Source organism: Podarcis liolepis (genome assembly GCF_965112155.1).
Source record: "Podarcis liolepis genome assembly, chromosome: W".
Lineage (NCBI taxonomy): Eukaryota > Metazoa > Chordata > Lepidosauria > Squamata > Lacertidae > Podarcis > Podarcis liolepis.
This window is the reverse complement of record NC_139568.1, coordinates 18580120-18593039: the sequence shown is the minus strand read 5'-3', so window position 1 is coordinate 18593039 and position 12920 is coordinate 18580120. Positions and strand designations below refer to the sequence as shown.

General features: G+C 47.2%; 1 long non-coding RNA gene across 1 annotated transcript in view; it reads right to left on the bottom strand.

Moving 5' to 3' along the window:
- The window catches only part of LOC310697754, a 91413-nt gene extending 80733 nt beyond the window's left edge, over positions 1 to 10680 (bottom strand). The window contains exon 1 of the long non-coding RNA XR_014521196.1: positions 10573 to 10680. This is a non-coding gene — a long non-coding RNA (uncharacterized lncRNA). The remainder of the gene's footprint in view (positions 1 to 10572) is intronic.
- Between the last annotated feature and the right edge of the window lie 2240 nt (positions 10681 to 12920).

Genomic DNA, 12920 nt, shown 5'->3' with positions numbered 1-12920 from the left:
GTATTGGCCTTAGGCATTGGCTCCTATTGACTACCCGGCATGGAGACCGGGAAGGGTTATCCACAAGCCATGGGAGTCCTGTTGAAGTACTCCAACTAGGATCCCACGGGTGTCACCGCTCGGGGGCATGCCGGAGGCCCTTACCTCCCTAGGTTTCGGACAAGGCAACGCCCCCCGGAGTCCTCTACCGGACTACCCTTTCCTTGGGGGAAGGTGATGGCGCTTTTTTGCATAACAATGAACCCCTGCCAATGCCTAACCGCCACTCGAGCAAAGCTCGCCGGCAATACCTTCAAACCTGTAACCAACTCCTAATCCCTGCTATGATCTCCCCCAGCCAAATATCGTTTCCAGCATCTGATAGATGCACGCCATCCCATCTGTAGAGGGCCTCGTTGCTGTACTGGATGCCTGGGTGTCCTATGACGCACCCGCCCAGAGCCGCCACTCTACGTTCCACAGCCCGCTCCAGGACCTTTCTTGCTTTATTGATTCCAACCGGGCTCACACAATCCCTCCATGTCCTCCTCTCAAGCAACAAGGACCACAAGATAGTAATGTTTGGGTAAACCGCCATCAGATCAGCAAAATTGTCAAAAATGTTCCATCTCAAGTCAATAGCTTTGCGGTACGCCAGGTCGTTTTCCCCCAACTGGATAACCAGGGCATCAGGTGGGCCCTCAGAAGCAGCTCTCGCCATCACGGCTGGCTTGAATTCGCTCCAGCACATCCCTCTTCGCGCTATCCACACCAGCTCCACATTTGCGGGCAAGTTCAAGTTTAGACCCAACCCGGTACTCATGGCACGATTCTTGCCCCAATGCATGATGCTGTGGCCCACCAACCAAATGCGCACCCTCTTGTATTCTGAAAAGCAAATAGACAGAAAAACCAAGGTCAGGGGAACCATCACTAGTCATAGATTCTTTCTCACATAAGCCTTGTATGCATTAGATTTCCACCGTCCTAAGTCCTTTAGCCTCTCTGCAGAGAGCCCAAGGTGCACTGTAGTGGTAGCTGCCCCGATCCGGAAGGAGTGAAGTGAGCCGCGAATTCAGCCGCGGGCAGTCCGCATGCTGCCAATGCCATGCGCATCACCCGCGTAAACTGATGTCTGGCCAGGAGCGATCCATTCGCGTGAATAAACAAGGGGTCGGGGCTATTGGGTCTTAAGTAGAGGAAACGCCTCGTATCCCTAACCGGACAAGGACCACTAGCTTGTGCGGCAGGTAACCGAAGGAGGGCCCCCTACCCTGTTGGTCTGTCTTAGAGCTCCGTACTTGAACTATTAGGTCAGTCCCTGATAGCGTCAGATCACTTAAGAGGATGCCCCTCTGGCAGTGGGCAACCCCTCCCTCGCAGACTACCTCACCTATGCGCAGGGCACCAAAGAAGGCTATGGAATAAGTGGTAGAGAATAGGCGAGCTTCATATTTTGACCAGCATATTTCTCGTAATTTTTTGTGTATCTGGGTCAGAATATCATAAGTTATGGGCCTCCTCTTGTCAGAGCTGGGGGGCTGTAGCCGGCGCCAACCCTCTAAAGTCTTACGCACGATAAATTTCGCGCACGGGTCGGTGGCAAAAAAGACCCTGTCCTGAAGCGTAAGGCCCAATCGAGAAACGTACTGAAAGACTCAAAGGCTGAGCAAGCTACGGAGCAGCCCATAGGCATTGCTTTATCAATGAAATACGCCCCCTCAAATCTAAAGCCCAACCAGCGAAAGTCTTCTGGATGGACAGGTAAAAGGCGGAACGCCGACTCGATATCACATTTGGCAAGAAGTGCCCCTTGCCCAAATCTGTGGATCATCTTAACCGCCTGGTCGAAGGAGGTGTATTTCACCGTGCAAAGCTCCTGGGGAATCGCGTCATTGACTGAGCCTCTTCTGGGATAAGAGAAGTTGTGTATCATGTGGAATTTGCCCGGGGTCTTCTTTGGAACGATACCCAGGGGGGATAGATGAAGTCCTTCGAAGGGAGGGTTGGGAAAGGGGCCCGCTACTCTACCCGCCCAAATTTCTTTCTCTATCTTTTTCCTAGCTATCTCTGGCCTTTCCCTAACAGATTTTTGATTTTTTGGATCCCCGGTATTAGGCGGGAAAGCTACGGGGATCCTGAAACCCATAGAGAACCCCTCCCAAAGGTATTGAGCTGCTGTCCGATCGGGGTATTGATCAAGCATAACTTTGAGCGGCTGAAGACGAATAGGAGAGGAGGCCATACCAAGATGCAAGTTACTGACGGCTACTGGGTCCCTGTTGGGCAGAACCGGGGGCACCCCTGTTGCTGTTGTGGAAGAACCCCCTGCCACCTCGAAAGGGCTGCTGTTTGTTCTTGAAGCACGCCAAGGTGGGATGGTTCCCCCAGCACTGCTCACATTCATACAGATACTTACAGGAGGGACGAGAGCACCCGCCCTTATTGAACTCCCAGCACAGGCGGCGCCGTTTTGTCTCTGTCTTACCCACCTTCGCTGGTTCCAGGTTTTTCTTTTCAATGTAGGGATTAACGTCCTCGCCCCAGTAGTTAGGATCCCTCAAGTCCCATCGTGTGGAAGGCAGGAGGGAAGCATTTCTACGGAAATTCTCATCATATGTTAAAGCTGCATTTTCCCCTGCAAGTGTGTGGGCCCTCCTTACATGAGCCAAATATGCGACCAAATCCATGGAGCGACATGGATAAGCAGCGAAAACAACTCCCATAAAAACCTGGTACCCGTCCAACCAATTCTCGAAGGTGCGCTCCGCCCTAGGCGTCCTGTACCTCCGCTTACCAAAGGAGCGCCTCTTTTCCCCTTTCCCCGTTAGTTTAGTGGGGGGGGGGGGAGAAGAGTAAACATGTCAACGTAGTCCCCATTGAGGATCTTATTCCTCTTCCTCTGGGACAAATGGTTACCCAATATGAAATCAGTGGACTGGTTGGTGGCAACCTTTACGTCTTCGACCCCATCTTTCCAATCTAGCACTCCATTGAAAGTCTTACGGTGGGAATTAGCCCTCCTTTCGTGCGCCCAGAGTGGAATCCCGTGAGTCCCTTCACCAAAACCCCAGTAACCATCCATTGGAGCCTCACCATCAGAATCCGAGGATGACGTACCTGACTCGTCCTCTGTCTCGGACTGCTTACTTCTTTTCTTCTTTGCTGACGTGTGCTTCTTCTTAGATTTTCTTTTTTCCCCTTGCTTCTCAACGTTGGCTGGGTTCGCCCCTGCAGCTGGCTGGGCACTCTGGGGGTCCACCTGCTTCTCCTCCTCGCCGGAGCCCGCACTGTCCTCTGTAGAGCTGTGCTGGGGCTGCTGTTCCTGAAAGGCACTAGGAATATCTACAACCTGTGACAAGGCATTGCTGTTAGCACCTTTTGCAGAAGCCTTCCCCCTGGCGGGACCTTTAGCAGGTGCTTTACCTTTTCCGATATTTTGATTGGCCCTCTTAGTGATGGCTGCCTGGGCCCGGGTATTGGGGTGACCTAGGTTTGCAGTCTCTGACTGGGTGCTGCTCCCCGCAATGGCTGGGATGTCCTGCTGCCCCAGCCCTTGATATCTAGGAGGGGTGTCGGGCATTACTTCCTGTGATGGCTCCGGAGCTGGAAGCGCTGGGGCCCCCCTTGGCCTACACTGCCTGTAAAATGTTTCAAAGGCCATGAAAAATTGGGCGAAGGCTTGAGGGTCACAGGGCATGGCCGGTACCTGTGCTCCCCCATTGCCTGCGGGAGGTGGCAGCTGATTGGTGGAAGTGGAAGCCTGCTGGTCGCCACCGGACGCCATTTCTATTCTGAAACGCCCACGGTAACTGCAGAAACAATTAGCCTACTAGTTCAGTGCTGACCAGCCTGAGCGGAACTGTGCACTATCCAAAGCCTCCGGATCACCCACACGGCCTAAAGCTGCACACAGTTCAGTATTATTGACACTGGCTAGCTCCCACTTAAATCAAGAAAGTCTAGTTGCGCCTAGTTCAGTATTATCGGCACTGGCTTCGTTGCACTTTAAACTGGGGAAGCTAGCTGCACCTAGTTCAGTATTATCAACACTGTCCCAGCTGTCACTTTAATCCAGCGAAACCCTAGTTCAGTATCAACAACACTGGCTTAACTCTACTTAAATTCAGGCAAGCTAGCAGCCACCTAGTTCAGAATTATCACACTTAAATACTGAATCCTATTTATTCATTAATTATTATATATATATATTTATATATATTTATTATTTTATTTTATTTTATCCTTTTTATTTTTTATTTTTTATTTATTATTATTATTATTATTATTATTATTATTATTATTATTATATATATATATATTTATAATATATATATATATATTAATATTTATTTATTCTTTATTTTAACTCAAGGCAGTGGAAGATATTAGCAAAGAGTTTCTTATGCCCTAAGCACTGAGCCCTGCAGGAGATTGCAGGCACTCAGCACTTTAGACAAGCAAGACTGAAGGATTTTAAGCACTAAGCACTTTGGCCCCAGTACAATAATCACCGTGTAAAATAAATTATAACCGTGTAAAATAAAAGCAATAAATGAAGCAGCCGTCTGTTAAACTGCCAAAATCAAACCCAGCCTGCTTTATATGCAAAGAATAAGCTACGTGGACTGAATGCAAATAGCTCAGCAAACCTCTAAAATCTGCCAGGTGGAACACAAACACTGCTTGCCTGGTCACGAAGGGTGGGAGCTAACCGTACTGCTAAATATGTTATGAAGTATCCTGCCAGAAACACGTGCCTCACTCAAAATGGCCGCTCCGGCTTCAGCACGTGGCCAAGATGGCGCTGGCAAACTGCCCACTCCCTGCCCTTTTTACAAGCTGGCAGCCCGTGCTGCAGTACTCAGCAATTAATCCGCAGCGCTAATAAGCACCATAAAGCCGCTAAAACTATGTAAAATGCTGCCGCGCAGCTTGTGCATGCAAGGCTAAATATTTGTAAAAGTATCCTGCCAGTGACCCGTGCCACACTCAAAATGGCCTCCCTGGCTTCACCACGTGACCCCAAACAAAATGGCGCCGTCTAACTGCCCACACCCCACGCCTTTTCCAAAATGGTCACCCCCGCTTCACCCACGTGCTCCAAAAGATGGCGCCGGCTGCTTGCCCTTACAGCGGCCCTTAAGGAAAATGGACGCTAAGACTTCTCATGCACGCCCAAAGAGGCAGGGTGAAGCGGAATCCTTGGCACCCGGACGCAATGGTTCAGAAAGCGAGGGGATAAGGGCTGCAGGGAAGGGTAGGAGGACAAAGGGGCACGCAGAGGCAGCAAAGTAGTTCAAAACAAAAACGGCGACGCGGAAGAGGCAGCGGGGAAGGGGAAGCCTCCGAACGGAGAGAGCAGAGAGGATAGAAACACCCGCGGATAACGGCGAAGAAATCAGCAGTTATGATGCAGCGCTTGCCGCTCACAAGCAAGGAGGATGGGGCACAGCAGAAAAGGGGGCAGAAGCCAAATCCCCCCCCCCCCAAGTGGCAGGAAGCCCTGGCCGCCGACGGCGGGAAAGAGGGAAAACCTGTGCTGGTCAAGAGGGTCCCGCAGCGCCTACGTTACCCTTCCTGGTTCTGTCGCTGGTGCGATCCTGCTGATGGTGTGAAGAAGCTGCAGCCCCTTGTAACTCAGATCAGCGCGAACTCAACTAATCCCAAAAAGCTGTGAAAAAATCCAGGCAAAGGGAACAAAGTCTCTGTGTTTTTGTGCTGGCCACAAGAAAAAAGGCTAGCCACAAGAAGAGGTAAGTACCGAGTAAAACCGCTCAGCTGGCAAGGGGAAAGAGGGCGGTCCCCGGGTGTACCTGGCCTTAAGTATGCTAGGCCACGCCTCCCCAGCCCGGCCGGGTCGCAGGCACGCCCGGGGATTCCCTGGATCTCGCGGGGGCAAAAGGCCAGCCCCCGCGTGTGTGGGAGGGGTAACCCGCAACCCCCTCTCCTCCCAAGGTCGGAAATGGCTTTGCAGAAGAGTTGGAGGCTTTGCACCAACAACTCCGGCTAAATTTGGAAAGGGCTAAGGAAGTCTACAAAAGGCAGGCAGACAGGCACCGCAGGCCAGGGGAGGTCATATGGGTGGGGGACAGGGTGTGGTTGTCGTCCCAGGGTTTGCCCTTAAAGGGGGGTTGCAAAAAATTGCAGCCTAGACGGCTGGGGCCCTTTGAGGTAATACAGCAGGTTAACCCAGCGACCTTCAGGCTGAAATTGCCGGACAGCATGAGGATACACCCGGTGTTTCATAGGTCCCTGCTTTCGCATTACAGGGAGGGGCACAGCTTCCCGGGAAGGGAGGAATGGGGGTCCACCCATCCATGGGCAGAGGAGAGGGAACGCTGTAATGAAGCAACGGAAATACTCAATTCCAGGTGGAGAGGGCACCAGGGAGAGTACTTGGTGGCCTGGGAGGGGGAACCCAGCTCCGAAAACACGTGGGTTCCCGCAGGATCCATCACAGAGGATTATCTGGTGGAAGAGTTCCATGGTTTGTTCCCACATAAGCCTAAACCCCCAGCGCGGTTCTGCGAGGAGGTGTTCGGACCCATGGACGATGAAGGGGACTTTGTAGGTTTCCCTGCCTCAGAGGAGGAGGAAGGCCACAGGGACGAGGTCAGGGAAGTGTCCGAGGGAGAAGAATCAGACTGGGAAGTCCACCAAGTGGGGAGGGACCTGAGAGGATGGGAAGCAGCTTTTGAATCCACGGAGGATGATGACGGGTCTTTCCGGGGTTTTCCTCCATCGCCTGCCGATGCTCAAGAAGAGGAGACGGTTAAAGACCTCACCAACGGGGAGGGGGGTCTTGAGGAGGGGGTGGATGTCAGGGAACTGCCATTGGCGAGAGGGGCGAGAGGGGCAAAGCAGGATGGATTACAGAGAGCCCCCAAAGATCGTGGGAAGCAGCACTTCCTCAGCGGAGGAAGGTAGCCACGCCTCTAGTGGAGAGGAGATGCAGGGCTCAGAGGAGGCAAGGTGGTGCCAGGACACCTTGCCTGAGCAAAGCAGGGAGGAGAGAGGTCCCCTGTTACCCACGCCTTCCTTGTGCAGTAGGCTTCCGTGCAGAGAGGGAAGGCACAGACTGGGCGTCAAGAAACTGCTGGGGAAGGTTTAAGGACAGCCCACTCTCAGATTCTGCCAGTGAATGAGCAAGACACGGAATAGAGGCGCTCTGCATTCTAAGGGTTTTATTCACCAATAAGAAACCTTTAAAACAGACTATTGAAGCATATTGTTTGATTGCTCTCGAGCAACAAACCGATACCTCTAACAACTTACAACACCTTCCTAGAAATGGTGTATTGATGGAGTGTTTATAATCATATTTAAATACGTCCCACTTCGGTTGTTGAAAAAACACGACCAATATAGGACATTAACACAGATTTTGAGGAAAAATAGTATTGAATTTAAATGAGAATTTCCAGAAGGAGTCTCATTCTACTATAAGGAGAAAAAAATTACATTTAAGAATGTGGATGAGACACACAAATTTCTGAGACGATATAAAGAGTTGGGAAAAGGAGAAGAGACAGCAGCAGCAGAACCAGAGGAAGAAGACATTAATAAATCAGAAGAACTTTACTACAAAGGAGGCCAAAATGACATTGAAATTATGGACATGGAATGTAAATGGCATTAACAATAGAAATAAAAGGAGCAGAATTGGACATTTTTCGTTAAAAAAGAATTTGGATATTATCTGCTTACAAGAGATGCATGTAGCTAGAAAACATAGAAGAGTACTGATCAACAAAAATATAGGAAATGAGTTTATCTCATCTGATAAAAGTAAGAAGAGAGGAGTGGTGATGTATATAAAAAATAAAATAGAGGCTCGACAAATCTTTAAGGACTAAGAAGGCAGAGTAATAGCAGTACAAGTCACCTGGCAAGGTGAAAAATTGATAATTGTCGGAACCTATGCACCTAATGGTAGTAAGATGGAATTTTACAAAGATTTGGAAGAAAAACTGTTTGAATTTATGGATCAAAAAATTATAATTATGGGAGACATGAATGGAGTAGTCTCATTGGAAATAGATAGAACAAGGAAAAAAGAGAATAGGAAAGAAGGGAAGTTACCAAAGACCTTTTTCTCTATGATAGAGAATTGTAATTTGATAGATGTTTGGAGACTGAGACACCCATTAGACAAACAATTTACATATTTCTCAAAACCAAATCAATCAGCTTCTACAATTGACTACGTATGGCTTTCCAGTGAATTAACACCCAGAGTAACAAAAATAGAAATACAACCAAAGATATTTTCGGATCATAATGCAATTAGATGCGAAATAAAAGAATTGGATGTAAAGACCTTTCGATGGAGACTGAATGAAAATTTGTTAGAAGATGAAAAAACTAATGAGAAGGCTCAAAAGATGCTAACAGAATATTTTGTTAATAATTGTAATAAAGGAACTAAAATAAGTGTTGTTTGGGACGCTAGTAAAGCAGTTATGCGAGGCTTCTTTATACAAAAAATAGCATCAGGAATAAATTTAGAGAGAAAGGTAAAAAGGAGATCTTAAATCAGATTATGGAAAATGAGAAAAAACTCATAAAAAATCCAAGAGATTTAAGAATTAATCAAAATATTAAGATGCTACAAAGCCAATTTGCAAATCAATCAAGAAGTGGAATGGAATATTAAAAGAATGAGACAGAAGAACTTTGAACATGCCAACAAATCAGCTAAATGGTTGGTGTGGCAAATTAAAAAATGGAAAGCTCTAAGTACAATAAATAAAATAATATTGGATGGAAAAGAAGTAGAAAATCTGAAAGAAATTACAAAAGGAGTTATTAACGTTTATAAACAACTGTATAAAAAACTGGAAAGCAAGACGTAAAAAAGATAGAGGAATTCCTGAAACAGAAAGGAGTGCAACAAATCCTGACAGAGAAGAAGGAACGACTAAATGAAAGAATAGAGGATTAAGAAATTAAAGAAGCAATAAAGCAATTGAAAAGTGGAAAGGCACCAGGGCCAGATGGATTTACAGCAAAATACTACAAGGAATTAAAGCACACCCTACTTGTACCGTTGAAAGAAGTGATGAATAATATATGAAACAATGGAGAAATACCAGAAACATGGAAAGAAGCATATATTACATTAATACCAAAACCAGATTCTGACTTACTACAAGTGAAAAATTATAGGCCAATTTCTCTGTTGAATAATGACTATAAGCTATTTGCTAGTATTTTAGCAAACAGATAGAAAAAAATGAAGATCAAGCAGGTTTTCTTCCTGGTCGCCAGATGAAAGATAACATAAGGAATATCGTGAACATAATTGAATATCTGACGGCCAGGAATGATAAACAAGCGAAGTTAATGTTTGTAGATGCGGAAAAGGCCTTTGATAATATATCTTGGGAATTTATGATAAAGAATATTGAATTAATGGGCATTGGACAATTGTTTATAAAAGGTATAAAAGCTATATACTCTGATCAAAAAGCAAAATTGATAGTAAATAATATAATATTATATAATATTTTATATATACACACACACACACATATATATATATATATATATATATATATGTGTCAGAGCTGCCCTAGGTCCCAGCTCACAAAGGACCAACGCCAGTTCGTTGTTATATACAAAAGTCTTTATTGAAGTTCATTTTCGCTTTCACAGCCGTAGCGTGCAGCTCTACGTCTGAAACTCTAGACCGCTGAAGCTCCGTCTGAGTCTCCTCCCCCCAGACACCAGTTTAAGACTCTAGCCTTGCTCCACCTCTTCCTCTGCTCTTTCCTCCTCTGGGTCCGCCTGTCAGCTGGGGTCTCGCCCTTCCTAGACTCTTCTGACGCTGAGTCCCCTGAGTCTTCCCCCTGCCTCCGACGGGCTTTAGGACCTGGTTCCCAATCCGGGCTTTCTGTTGTCCCGCGTGCCTGTACATTTGAACTTGGCGCGCGCGCCCAGCCGGCAACCTTCCTCCTGACCGTTACACTGCTCCTGTCACTGCTTCCCCCTTCGGGGAGGCTAGCTGGACTTGACCTCCCGTCCGTTCCCCCACTCTCTGATAGAGGCGTGGTCAGTCTCGACTCATCTTCTCTCCCTGCTGGAGGAGACGCTGGCCCTGACACCTGGGACCCTTCCCCCCCACTACGCTCTGGTGGGGAAGCTGGTCCTGATCTCCAGCTGCTGCTTTGGGAGTTCCCTCTGGCCCCCCTTGCCCTGACCATCGGCGCCTCCTTCTGGGAATCTTCTGATTCGCTGGAGAAGCTCATGGAATCTCTCGGGTCACTGCTATACCCCCCTACGCTGCCCTCCGATTCTTCCCCTTCGCTCTCCATTTCCTCTCTCCCCTGTGCCTCTGTTCCTGAGGCCCTGACAATATATATATATATATATATTATAATATATATAATATAATAAGGTGGGACGCGGGTGGCACTGTGGGTAAAACCTCAATGCCTAGGACTTGCCGATCGCATGGTCGGCGGTTCGAATCCCCGCGGCGGGGTGCGCTCCCGTCGTTCAGTCCCAGCGCCTGCCAACCTAGCAGTTTGAAAGCACCTCCGGGTGCAAGTAGATAAATAGGGACCGCTTACCAGCGGGAAGGTAAACGGCGTTCCGTGTGCTGCGCTGGCTCGCCAGATGCAGCTTGTCACGCTGGCCACGTGACCTGGAAGTGTCTGCGGACAGTGCTGGCTCCCGGCCTATAGAGTGAGATGAGCGCACAACCCTAGAGTCTTTTTTTAAAAAAAATGATATTTATTGAAAGTTTAAAATTACAGAGAATAAAAAAGAGAAGGAGAAGAAGAAGAAGGAAAAGAAGGAAAAGAAAAGAAAAAGAAAATTTTATATATATATATATATATATATATATATATATATGTTTTCGTAGATTTTCACGGGTACAGGAATGCAGGTTTTGGTGTCCTCGGGTGTCTTCCCGTGTAAAAGTTGGGGTGTCTAGGCGACGTTTCGACGAGGTCTCACTCGTCATCTTCAGGCTGGTGCTTTCGGCTTCTTGTTACTGGAACAGAGCAGGATCTCAGTGTTTGAGTTCCTATAAATACTGTTGAGGGGGTGTGGTGTATAGCCTCCGACGTTCTGGGCAGAGAGGAAGTTCCCAGGTTAGTGTGACTTTTCTTCTTTTGTTCCTTAATTACTTGAGGGATATCTTGAGTGATTTCTTGAGTGATATTCTGAGTACCACTTAGGAGGGTCATTAAGTGTGGATTAGTTGCTAAAGCTTTCGTGTCTTGACCTCTTGAGCTTGTGAAGAGTTTTTCTGAGAAGATGGCTGTACTGCACTTAGTTGTGCTCTGGCTTGGCTTCGTGTATAGGGGCGAGCTGTGGTTTTGTGCCCTGTGCCAGCCAGATCTGTGTAGGGATTGCAGGGGGGTGCAGCATCCGGAGGTGCCACTATGGTTTGGCTACTGGATGGTGTCTGTAATTTATCTGTGGAGAGGGTCTGGGTTTGGGTCTGGTGTGGTTGATTGGTGATGGCGTTCTGTGTGCCTCTGGTTCTGGTGTCGGTTTTTGTGGGGAGGGCTAATTTCCAGATGTCTGGCAGGCGGGACGTGTCGTCACGCTTGTTCATGTTGTGAGGGTGTTTCTCTATCTCGATGGCTTCCATGATTATTCTCTTGTGGTGATGTTCCATGTTAAAGAGCAATTTGGAATCTGCAAAATTAATTTCGTGTCCTGTTTCTTTCATGTGTTGGAAAAGAGAGGAAGTTTTTTCTTCTTTTTTGACGGCATTCTTGTGTTCTGCGATACGTGCATTTATTCGTCTGTTTGTTTGTCCAATGTACGTGGCTGGGCAGACTTTGCAGGGTATTTCATAGACCCCTTGGTTTTCCAACTGGATTTTATCTTTGGGGTTTCTGAGGATATTGGCTATTTTTTGGTTGGTGCAAAAGGCTGTTTTGATATTGTGTTTATGGAGGATTTTGCTAATTTTATCTGTAGTGCCCTTGATATAAGGAAGGAGGGCCATGCCATTGTTTTCTTCTGTGTCTTGGTTTTTGGGGGGTGTTTCTTTTTGGATTAGCTTCGTAACCCTGTTTTGCTGGTATCCATTGGCGATTAACACATTTGAGAGATTCTGTAACTCAGTTGTCAAGTGGTCTTTGTCAGCCAGGCGTTTGGTTCTGGAGATGAGAGTCTTGGCTACGGAGTTTATTTGTGCAGGGTGGTGGTGTGATTGTGCATGTAAGTAGCGGTTGGTGTGTGTTTTTTTCTGGTAGATAGTGTGTCCTAGGGAGCCATCAGGTTTTTTGTAGATTAGGACGTCAAGGAAGGGAAGTTGGTTGTTGGCTTCTATTTCCATAGTGAATTGTATTTTGGGGTGTAGGCTGTTGAGATGTGTGAGGAAGCTATCTAGTTTTTCTTTCCCGTGTGGCCAAATTACAAAGGTGTCGTCAACATATCTGAGCCAAAGTTTGGGTTTGTGTTCTGACTTGTCTAAAGCATTGGTTTCAAAGTGTTCCATGTACAAATTTGCGATGACCGGTGAGAGGGGTGATCCCATAGGTGCTCCTTCTATCTGTTTGTATCTTTGTCCATTGTGGATGAAGTACGTGTTGGTTAGGCAGTGGTTGGTCAGGTCCAGGATGTATTCGGGGGGATTGTATTTGTTTTGAATGGCTGTCAAGGCTTCATTAATGGGCACTTGTGTGAAGAGAGATACAACATCGAAGCTCACAAGTAGGTCATCGGGATGTAGGTTTTGCTTCTTTATTGTTTCTATGAACTGGAAGGAGTTAGTAACGTGTGAAGCGATGGATTCTGCATAGGGCTGAAGTTGCTTAGCGAGAAATTTAGCGAGATTTTGTAGAGGTGAGCCTATGGAGCTGACTATTGGTCTGAGTGGTGTTCCTTCTTTGTGTATCTTGGGGAGACCGTAGAGTTTGGGGCATCTGGATGATTTTTCTCTGGGGATGATTCTTAGCATCCCCACGGAA